We start from the raw sequence: 12,178 nt of genomic DNA, 5'->3' as shown, positions 1-12,178 counted from the left end.
ATAATAGGTTAAGGATCTTTCATGACAAAAAAAATAGATTTTAAAAATATATGCAGTTGTCATATTATGTACAAAAATAAACTCACTTACCGGCACAAAATCACATTAAAAAAAACCCCTAACATTTTATGAGAAATGAATACGTCGTCAATTAACATACTGGGACATTAACCATATGCTAAGCGTGTGTTGTAAAGGGCCTGCAAAATACAATACGTTGGTTACTCCGTTCAACATATGAGGCGCAGGCTGAACGAACACCAACAGACTATAAGGGGTAAATTTACTAAGGTGGGAGTATTTTGTAGAACTGGTGATGTTGCTCATAGCAGCCAATCAGATTCAACATTTATCTAGCTGCTTTTTGGCAGGTACAGTACCTTGTTTTATGGTCTGTACCGATTTTTGGCTCTCCAAACTTCCATTAAAAGTATAAGAAAAGGCCCTTTACCTGTGACCACGCCCCCTTTTCTAATTTGTACCGATTTTTGTGTGTAAAATGTTGGAAGGTATGTGATTGGTTGCTATGGGCAACATCACCAGTTCTAAAAAAAAACTCCCACCTTAGTAAATGTACCCCTAAGGTAACTCTTAGGGGTAACTCTTCCCACTCTTTAGAGCAGGCCTGGCCTACCGGTGGCTCTCCAACTGTTGATAAACTACACATCCCACTGGAATTTTGTGGCAATCCAACTGTTGTTAAACTGCAAGTTCCAGCATGACCGGACACAGTTTTGCTATTAATGAATACTAAAACTGTGGCAAGGCATGCTGGGATGTGTAGTTTCTCAACAGCTAGAGAGCCACAGGTTGGCCAGGCCTACTTTAGAGGGTTTGATACATGTGGAGAAGTTGCCCATGGCAACCAATCAGGAACCACCTTTCATTTTACAGAATGTACTTGATAAATACTAGCTTAGGGGGGGGTTGGCTGTTATGGGCAACTTCTACGCTTGTACACACTTTAGTGGGTTTAATACATTTCCCTAGAGCCTATTACAGTGTTATGCAGGGGGGTTGGTGATATCATCCATGTCAACATTCATCATAATTACATGGCCGATATGTCGACATGATGAACTGTTGACAAACTGTCCCTGGTAGTCTTGGGGTGTCTTCCCTTCTATCGGCAGTGGCTTTTTCCGGGTCTCTGTTGTCACCTGAGGATGAGTTCCGGCAACAATTACTCCACAGCGGCATCAGTCTGGCGACTAGTAATCCCTTTATTCCTAATTCATATCCTTTCTCCTAGTTCCTAACCCCAACCCACCACCCAAACCCCACGGCATCCTAACGCTAACCCCCCTTGGCAGCCTATTCTTAACCTCCTCCGCCACCCGCAGCATGTCAGCATCCTCAGCGTGTTGACATTTCAGATGTCGACATTGTGTCAACCTCCTGACCAGATAGCATGCACAACAGTACTTCAAGCAAAACAAACAATTTTCTTCACTACAATGGGCTCTATCACCCGAATTATCATAGTATTAGAAAACAATGCAAAAGAAGCTTATTGGAGAGAATATATATATATATATATATATATATATATATATATATATATATATATATATATATATACCCCCATACAATAGGCACGGCACTCCAGGGACTCGTTCCAATAAGGCTTTTTAAAGCCTTATTGGAACGAGTCCCTGGAGTGCCGTGCCTATTGTATGGCTATGTTATGGAATGCTGCACAGGACACCGGGACCAGTAGTTCAGAAGCAAGGAGTGCCGGCTGAATTGTATTGGTGTATATATGTATATATATATATATATATATATATATATACACACACACACACCCATGGATCCGGCTCTCCTGTAATTTAATTACTGCACCGGGTGCCTCCGTAATAGATGACCTATCCAAACAGCAGACGCGGCACTCCAGGTGACTTGCAGGAATAACAACTCTTAGGTCAGGCAGGTATATGAAATACGACGTTTCAATGCCGCTTTATTAGGGCATTTTCCTCAGTAGGAGGAAAATGCCCTAATAAAGCGGCATTGAAACGTCGTATTTCATATACCTGCCTGACCTAAGAGTTGTTACTCCTGCAAGTCACCTGGAGTGCCGCGTCTGCTGTTTGGAGATAAATAAATATATATATATAAATAAATATATATATATATATATATATATATATATATATATATTTTCCTCTGGCTGGGTCCACAGGATTATCCACAGGATAATATTGGGATATGGTTGAGCGACAGCGGAAATGGCACCAACACGGTCACGAGCTTTCTGGCCTCACCATATAGTCCCGCCCACCGACTCATTCAAATCAGTTTTTTGCTTGGTGCGGCAGGAAGCCGCATGGTCACAGGGCTGCTGTGAATAAAGCAGCCTGAAGCTTTTATTATGTTATTTTTATAGACTTACTATATTTTTTTGAGCGACTTTTCTTAACAGCGTCTTAAACGCATACTGGAAAGAGTCGCTCCAACAACTCCCCACCGGGTCGCAACAACGCTTACCTTCGCGGTACAGTGCTGTCTCAACGGGTGTCTGTGTCGGATGTTCTAGCAGGTCCAGCAGACGTAACCAGGCTGTGGCCGGAGCATGGGGAGAAGGTGAGTCTATGGATTTCCTCTTACTAGGGGGGTCCGGACACAGCTACACTGTATTGGTGGAGACTACAAACAGTGTGTTGATGCGCCAAACATCTCAAGTGCGACAGCGCTACGCTCCAGGGATCATAGGCGCCAGGACTAGGTAGAGTCCGCGATCCTTAGAGTTTAAGTCAACAGGGGGATTCAGACGCTCTCCTGGCCGCCCCTCCTCCGAGTTCATGACCAGTTTCCGCGCGTCTTCCGTCCATGAACTGAATGACCTCACTTCCGTCTCAGACGCTACCACGAGGGTACTCGGTCGCAGCTTAGACGCTGCGGTTGTGTACACTAGAGATCCCGCCTAAACCGAGTCGCAGGCCTTAGCATCTGCATACACGTGGAAGTCGCTGAGCGTCCGTGTCCGTCAGTGAGCGACTGTGTCCGTTATCAGGAGCGGTAGTGTACATCACTAGCGTCTGAATCCACTCAGCGTCTTACGAGCGCATTTGCTTGGATATGGAAGTGTGGCGAGTCTCCCTGTATCCCGCTCTACAGAGGAAGGGTATACAGTACTAAAAATTCTCTCTACTTGTTAGTATGAATTGTTAATTTTTAGTACATATTACATATGAGATCTGTATATTACTGTGTTTTCTGCATGTTATGTTGAAAAAGAACCAGATGAAACAGAAGTACAATTTCCCTGCTTATTTATAAGTTGTTATGGGGGTTGTATTCTCATATGACAATGTCTAATGCTTTAACATGCGACTGACTGCTAGTATGTGTGCTGACTTTTCTGTGTAATGTCAGTCCTGTTCTGACCCTCAATTCAGGTGCACTGTGGTCAGATTGATCTCACTTCTATATACTCGTATATAGGTGATTTTCAGTCACAAATTGTGTAGTCATTAACAGATTATTACCATGTCTGTGAGCGGCAAAAGTGACGAGGAGAATTTATCAAGCACTCCTACATCCCTAACATGCTTATCCTGTAAGACAGGGATAATTGGTATGGACCAATTGGTCACATATGAGGGCTTGTGTGCGAACTGTTTTGCTTTTCAGCAAAGTAAAAAACAGGAGTTGGTTCAGCCACCAACAGAGCCACCATGGAATATGTTCGCAAAGACTCTATCCTCAATAGCGGATAGGTTAACTCTGGTAGCACCACCTCAAGGGTTAGGTTACACTATTAACCCATACATGCAGCTCCCTTCCTACGGCTTGGTTCCAGTAGCCTCTACAAGCAACCAAGGGACAGGTAAGACTAAGGCAGATACATCTATGTGGCAGACTACACAAGATGATACAACAGATGATGATACAGTATATTCAAATACTCCGTATGATGATCAGCCGCTGAGTTTTAGTTCAGAAGATGTAGCTGAACTTATTAAATGCTGTAAAGGCTGTTCTTTCCTTGGAAGATCCAGCCAAGACAGTGTTAAAATCTAAAGCACCTGTGTTTAAACGAACAAAATCAGTTAAAACTGAATTCCCAGCGTCAGATGAGCTGACGGAAATGATGGATGAGTCTTGGGCAATGCCCAGTAAAAAGTATAAGATTCCAAAAAGATGGGATTCTTATTATCCATTTCTAGCTGTGGATTGTTCGAAAAGAGAAGTTCCTCCAAAAGAAGATGCACATGTACTGCGACTTGTGCATAAATCTGCTTTACCACTGTAATCTACCTCACTAAATGATGTCACAGACAGAAGGGTAGATAGCTTCTTGAAAAATTTATTTTCTCTAGTAGGAGCAGTGGTTAGACCTGCTATGGCTTCGGCCTGGGTAGCAAAGGCAATGGGCGAATGGATAGAGGAAGTAGAGAATGACATCTCTTCTCCTAATAGGGAGCAAGAGGATCTTTTTAGCCGTTTAAGACAATCTGCCCAATATTTGGAAGAAGCAGCAATTGATAGGGGTACAGTTGCTTCTAAAGCTTCAGCCTTGACAGTAGCCGCTCGCAGAGCAGTTTGGCTACGTACCTGGAAAGCAGATGCGGAATCCAAGAAAGAATTGGAAGCATTGCCTTTCATTGGTAATATATTGTTTGGGAAACCATTATCTGACATCCTAGAATCAGAGGCCGAGTCAAAGAAGGTCAGATTTCCAGCTACTTATAAGACCCTAAGTCCAAGGGTTCAAAGTTTCGCTCATTTCGTTGGCAAAACAAAGCGAAAGCTAAAGAGGAGTTTAAGCAACCCCAGTTCAAAACCAGGGGTAGGAAGCAGTGGGCTAGCAAAAAGCCAGCTTCCAAGCCTGAACAGAAACCATCAGCCTGAAGAGACGGGCCTCCGCAACAGATGCTTGGGTGCAGAAGGTGGTATCTCAGGGGTATGGGTTCCCATTCAGGAGGCAGCCTCCTCAAAGAATTTTTTGCACCAGCCCGTCTCGTATAGAGTCGAAGGCCAATGCCCTGCAAGATGCAGTCCAAAAATTACTGCAGTCAGGTGTGATTGTCCCAGTACCGCCATCACAGAGGGGACATGGGTTTTACTCCAATCTATTTCTGATCCAGAAGCCAAATGGGTCATTTCGACCAATTCTCAATCTCAAAATGTTGAACAAATACATTTGGATCCCAAGGTTCCACATGAAGACGTTACGCTCCATAATGTTGGCTATGGAACTGGGAGATTACATGGTATCTCTGGATGTACGGGATGCTTACCTACATGTGCCTATAGCACTGTCTCATTAGTGTTACCTCAGGTTTGCCATCCTCCAGGAACATTTTCAGTTCCAAGCTTTGCCCTTCGGGCTAGCAACAGCACCCAGGGTGTTTACCAAAATTATGGTGGTTATGGCAGCTTGTCTGCGCAAACAGGGGATAAGAATATTCCCATACCTCGACGACCTGTTAATCCTAGCACATTCACAGGATTTACTTTTGAGCCATCTTCAACAGACAATAGTTTGTTTACAGAGACGCGGGTGGCTCATAAATTGGGAAAAGTCGTCTCTGAATCCATCACAGCGGATGGTTCATTTGGGGGCCATATTGGATTCAGACCTACAGAAAGTTCTCTTACCAGAGAAAAAGATAGTCAAGGTGCAGGTCATGGCTCAGGAAGTGTTGCAAGCCCAGACAATGTCAGTCCATGCAGCAATGCGACTGTTGGGCCTGATGGTATCAACCTTCGACATGGTGGAATATGCGCCATTCCACTCCAGACCATTGCAGCACCTTATTCTGACCAAATGGAACGGAGATCATCAGACAATAAAAAAGCAGATGATAAAGTTTCCAGTAAACGTAAAAAGGTCTCTAGCGTGGTGGCTACAGACAGACCATTTAAACAAGGGGAGACTCTTTTGGATAAAAGAATGGCAAGTCCTGACAACAGATGCCAGCCTGCAAGGCTGGGGTGCGGTACTCGGAAGCCTTTGGTTCCAGGGAATATGGACCGCAAGGGAAAGTCGCCTGCCAATAAATCTGTTGGAAGTAAGGGCCATTTACATGGCTTTAGTTCAGGCAAAGGACAGTCTGCAAGGAAGACCGGTCCAGATTCGCTCAGACAATGCGACAGCAGTAGCGTACCTCAATCATCAAGGAGGAACTCACAGCAAGAGACTGATGGAGGAAGTAACTCCCATTCTAAGATGGGCAGAACTCCATCTTCCAGCATTGTCAGCAGTATTTGTCCCAGGTGTACTGAACTGGGAAGCGGATTTTCTCAGTCGACACACCATTCAGGAAACCGAATGGGCATTACACCCAGAAGTGTTTCAGGCAATAGTGAACAGATGGGGTCTACCAGAGATAGACTTCATGGCGTCTTGTCTAAACAACAAAGTTCCGAGGTACGGATCGAGAACAAAGGATCCCGGAACGGTCCTTGTAGACGCACGGTCAGTAGAATGGAAATTTCGTCTGGCATATCTGTTCCCTCCAATATCTCTGTTACCCAGAGTAGTGAGAAAAATAAAGCAAGCAAAAGGAGCAATAATTCTAGTAGCGCCAGCTTGGCCAAGAAGGCATTGGTAAACAGATCTTCTGAGGATGTCCGTGGAAGCACCAATACTGCTCCCTCAACGTCCAGATCTGCTAATGCAGGGTCCTTGTTGCCACAATCATCTGGATCGTCTGTCTTTGACGGCGTGGCTATTGAAATCTCTATCTTAGAAGCTAGAGGATTTTCAAAACAAGTAATCCAAACTATGCTTAGAGCAAGAAAGCCTTCTTCAGCTCGTGTGTATCATAGAATATGGCAAGCCTATATTTATTGGTGTACTGGAAAAAATTGAATCCAAGATCTTTTAAAGTATCCAGGATTTTGGATTTCCTTCAAGCAGGATTGGATAAGGGTTTGAAAGTTGCTTCCTTGAGAGTTCAAGTATCAGCATTGACTGTATGGTTTCAGCGAAAGATTGCTGATTTACAGGATGTACGTACTTTCTTTCAGGGAGTTGTACATATTCAACCTCCATTTGTTCCTCCTGCAGCTCCCTGGCATTTGAATTTAGTTCTTAAATTCCTCCAGGGTCCTCTGTTTGAACCACTTAAGAGAGCAGATCTTAAATGGTTAACGGCTAAAGTACTTTTTCTACTGGCAATGGCGTCAGCCAGAAGAGTGTCAGATTTAGGAGCGTTATCGTGTAAGTCTCCTTTCCTAAGTTTTTTTCCAGACAGAGCAGTTCTCAGAACGAGATCTGGTTATCTTCCAAAGGTGGTTTCAAAGTTTCACCTGAATGAAGAGATTGTAGTCCCAGCTTTTCAGGTATCGGGACTGTCTGCGGGAGAAGCGTCGCTGGACGTAGTCCGAGCTTTAAGAATCTACATAGATCGTACTAGTGCCATCAGGAAAACAGATTCTCTCTTCATCCTCTACGGATTTCATAAAAGAGGATGGCCTGCTAGTAAACAGACGCTGGCGAGATGGCTCCTAATGGTAATATCAGAAGCTTATTCTCATGCAGATCTCCCTACTCCGGCTAATGTCTTTGCTCACTCTACACGTAAGGTAGGTCCTTCTTGGGCAGCACAACAGGGTGCTTCAGCAGAACAGATTTGTAAGGCACCCACATGGTCTTCCATAAACACATTCATTAGACATTATGCCTTGGATACTTTTGCCTCTCATGATGCAGACTTCGGGCGAAAGGTCCTCCTGTGTAATCAGGAGTGTCCCCACCACTAAAATTGGCTTTGGGAATCCCAATGTTATCCTGTTGATAATCCTGTGGACCCAGCCAGAGAAATAGACGTTATGGTAAGAACTTACCGTTGATAAAGTGATTTCTCTTATGTCCACAGGTATCCACAGGGATCTCACCCTGACGCACCTGATTTGAGGATCTTGACAATCACTAAACCTCTTCCTTTTTGTATGGAAGGATGTGCATGTGTGTTCTTATCGCCTAAACAGGTCTCTACCTGATGCTCCTGCCTAAATCGCTGTGGAAAGAACTGATTTGAGTCGGTGGGCAGGACTATATGGTGAGGTCCCAATGCATCCTGGGAGGCCAGAAAGCTCGTGACCGTGTTGGTGCCATTTCCGCTGTCGCTCAACCATATCCTGTGGACATAAGAGAAATCACGTTATCAACGGTAAGTTCTTACCATAACACGTGTGTGTGTGTGTGTGTGTGTGTGTGTGTGTGTGTGTGTGTGTGTGTGTGTGTGTGTGTGTGTGTGTGTGTGTGTGTATATATATATAACGGTAAATGAGGTATTAAAAGCGACCACTGGTGCTAGATGATTAAAATAAGGCCAGATACTTATAAGTATAAAAAATAGGTACATAAATTTATTAGATAGCACTAAAACAAAACGGAGTAAAAGATTCTAAGCAAAAAACAAGGGGGTAACATGTAGTCAGCAGGGTAAAACATGTACACAACAAGTTATTTTGCATAAAAAAAGACATGGGATATATACTATAAAAAAGAGAGGGGGGGAATTCTACACATAAAATAACTTTCTTAGTGTATAAAAAACCTTCCCTTAAAAAGTTAAAAAACATACAGAGTAGGAGTAAAAAATATCTTAACAGATATTACAGTCCTGTATAGCCCAGTATATATATAGGATCTGTCTCTAGCATTAGATCACCCCTTGATGAAGTCCAGACAGGACGAAACACGTTGGGTGCTGCCTTGATCATACCTCACTTACCAAAAGTTAAGATATTTTTTACTCCTACTCTGCAAGGCTCTGCACCACTTCTGTTAAGGCCTCTCTATCCTGACGCTGTTGTCTGTTGGCCTCCTGCTGTAGTCTCCAATTTTCCTCCATTGCCACCTGCTGCTGTCTGTTGGCCTCCTGCTGAGCCGCTGTAGCTTGCAGCAAGGCTTTGAGCAGTTCCTCCATGTCGACAGACTTTTCAGGCGGCTTTGTAGCTGCTTTCACCTAGGACATATATCAAATCCTCAGGGCGAGTCTCAGTAACTTCACACTGGGCTGTATCTGCATAAACCACCGTTTTCTGCAGGCCTCACAAAGCTGCTGCTTTCACTTATGCGCAGAACGGCATGCTCGCATTCTCCACCAAGTTGTAACACTGTAAGGGTACAAGGTGCCTTTTCCTGGGGTAAAATGTCAGCACGCAGCAGCTGAGGAACCACACAAGTCCAGTTTCTGGTACAACTGGCCCCAGCCAGTTTTATTATACAGAAAATAAAACAAACACCAAAAGAAAATACCTTGCCTGTCCGGCACTAACTAAACACAAGATGTTCCTAACTATCACTAAACAAAAACACAGAGTTCTCCAGTATACACTGTATAGCTCACTTGTATAAGGAAGCGTGTTTCTCTCACAGAGATCCTGCAGTCTTCCCAGGCAGTCTGCACACATTAATCAGGCTAGAAGCCCTATAAGACTCTTGCACAGCTGAAAGCCCTGATTAGCCCTCTGTGAGGCCAAAGATCCGAACTGGGCCCAATGTCTGGAACTCGCCCTATCTCTCTCTCAGGGCCCTTATCCAGCTTTTTTCAGCAAACTGAAAAGGTTCTAACAAAACAAAAGCATTTTCCTAGAAGTTTTCATTTTCTAAAACATGTAAGAAAAGAACCTGGGACAAACATACCTGCCCTCAAACACTATCCCAGTGTTCTTGTCACTATATATATATATATATATATATATATATATATATATATATACACATACATACACACACACACATATATATATATATATATATATATATATATATATATATATAAAATACACACACACACATATATATATACACTAGATGATTCATCGCTCCCTACAGGCGCTCTTCACACAGTCGTAATGGGCTACGCCACCTTAACCCTTGCACACCCTTTATTATATGGAGTATTACCTCCAATCATAATTGTGTGAGTGGTTAAATATTGCACGGACAAAGGGCGTGCAATGGTTAAGGGGTCGAAGCCCCTTGCAACGGCGTGAACAGCGCACGCAGGGCTTGATAAATCACCTAGTAGGTGCTTTGGTTGGGGGAGTGGCGGGTGTGGGGAAGATGCGGATGGGATCCAGGAGTGCCGCGGGAGGGGGAGGGGCGGTTGCGGTAATGCCGCAGGAGGGGGAGGGCCTGGCGCGGTGGTGCAGCAGGTGGGGGAGGGTGCGTGGGTGCCACGGTTGGGGGTCCGGAGCCACAGCGGGTAGGGGAGGAGCAGTTGCGGGGGTGCCCTGGGTGGGGGAGGGGCGGATGCGGTGATGCGGCGGGTGCAGGGTTGCTGCGAGTGGGGGAGGGGGTCCAGAGCTACCGCGGGTGCTGGAGGGGTTGTGTGTGGGGGTGTCGGGATGGGGCCCGGAGGTACTGTGAGTGGGGGAGGGGCGGGTAATGCTTATCCTGCTTTTCCTCCTGTCAGCAGCTAAGCTGCTGTCCTACCTTTAACAGTGGCTCTCCCGGAGACTCGCACAGCAGCCAATCACTATTGTTAGCGCCAATGTCCCAACGCGCCGCATTACAGGGAAGAAGATGGACTCAACTACAGCTCCAAGCAACCCTAAGGGCCAGGGGGCGTCGCGTGTGCAAGCCGCACTGCTACAGGGGGCGTCGCGTGTGCAAGCCGCACTGCTACAGGGGGCGTCGCGTGTGCAAGCCGCACTGCTACAGGGGGCGTCGCGTGTGCAAGCCGCACTGCTACAGGGGGCGTCGCGTGTGCAAGCCGCACTGCTACAGGGGGCGTCGCGTGTGCAAGCCGCACTGCTACAGGGGGCGTCGCGTGTGCAAGCCGCACTGCCCGTTCACCAGACCCGAATCCAATTGAGCACATCTGGGACATCATGCCTCGCATGTCTCGCTCCATCCACCAACGCTACGTTGCACCACAGACTGTCCAGGAGTTGGCGGATGCTTTAGTCCAGGTCTGGGAGGAGATCCCTCAGGAGACTATCCGCCATCTCATCAGGAGCATGCCCAGGCGTTGTAGGGAGGTCATACAGGCACGTGGAGGCCACACACACTACTGAGCCCCATTTTGACTTGTTTTAAAGGACATTACATCAAAGTTGGATCAGCCTGTAGTGTGTTTTTCCACTTTAATTTTGAGGGTGTCTCCAAATCCAGACCTCCATGGGTTAATAAATTTGATTTCCATTGATAATGTGTGTGTGATTTTGCTGTCAGCACATTCAACTATGTAAAGAACAAAGTATTTAATAAGAATATTACATTCATTCAGAACTAGGATGTGTTATTTTAGTGTTCCCTTTATTTTTTTGAGCAAAAGATAGAGGTCCTATACCAGAGAGGGGTGATTCCTAATGTCCATTAGTTATGACCTCACTTCCTGTACTCATCAACGTTTCGGTGTAGACCACCGTCATCAGGATAGATACACAGCAACACAATCGAATGGTGAACATGAATCACCCCTCTCTGGTATAAATAGGACCTCCAGACTCACTGTTGTTATCCCCATGATGAAGTCCAACTATTGACGGACGAAACGCGTCGGGACGCTTTGCAGATATCCAATTTATGGACAGATAAGCTTTATATGTTTTTATTTCTTGTACGTGTGTCATTCAGCCATTCTTATATTATTGTATTAAATTTATGTTTTTACATTTTACACTGATGTGGCTAAGAAATATTTACTAATGGGAATTTGCTAAATCCCTAATGATGCCGCTCTGATCCAGACAGTGTATATGCGATATGTTTTATGAATAGTACACACTATGTTTTGCTTTGTTTTTATTTCCATGTACTGAATTCAAATGAAGGATGACAGATCATTGCATATCTAAATCAGATAAGTGATCAAGTCAAACCTACCACCTCACCTATCCGTGTTCACCTTTTATAGATTTTAAAAAACACATTTTGGCGCTTGTGTTCTCCTCTTCTTATATTCACCTTTATGTGTCTAACAAACACAAATTTCTGTTTCATAAGCTGCCACTCAAAGAAATATTGAGACGTGTTATATGCTAGAATTAGGTGTTTCTATGTAATTTTCTCCACTTCTCTACATATCTATATATCTATATATCTATATCTATATATATCTCTATATATATATATCTCTCTATATATATATCTCTATATATATATATATATATATCTCTCTCTCTCTCTCTATATATATATATATATATATATATATCTCTATATATATATATATATATATATCTCTATATATATATCTCTATATAT

The 12,178-nt window shown here is 44.2% G+C and overlaps 1 protein-coding gene across 2 annotated transcripts in view; it reads right to left on the bottom strand.

Annotated features, from left to right (window-relative positions):
• The window catches only part of TSPAN13 (tetraspanin 13), a 102,428-nt gene that overhangs the window by 14,168 nt on the left and 76,082 nt on the right, over positions 1 to 12,178 (bottom strand). The gene's annotated exons all lie outside the window — the stretch shown is intronic.

The sequence above is a fragment of the Pseudophryne corroboree genome, chromosome 5 (assembly GCF_028390025.1).
Source record: "Pseudophryne corroboree isolate aPseCor3 chromosome 5, aPseCor3.hap2, whole genome shotgun sequence".
Classification (NCBI taxonomy): Eukaryota; Metazoa; Chordata; class Amphibia; order Anura; family Myobatrachidae; genus Pseudophryne; species Pseudophryne corroboree.
The sequence above is the reverse complement of the archived record's forward strand: the minus strand, read 5'-3'. Positions and strand labels throughout refer to the sequence as shown.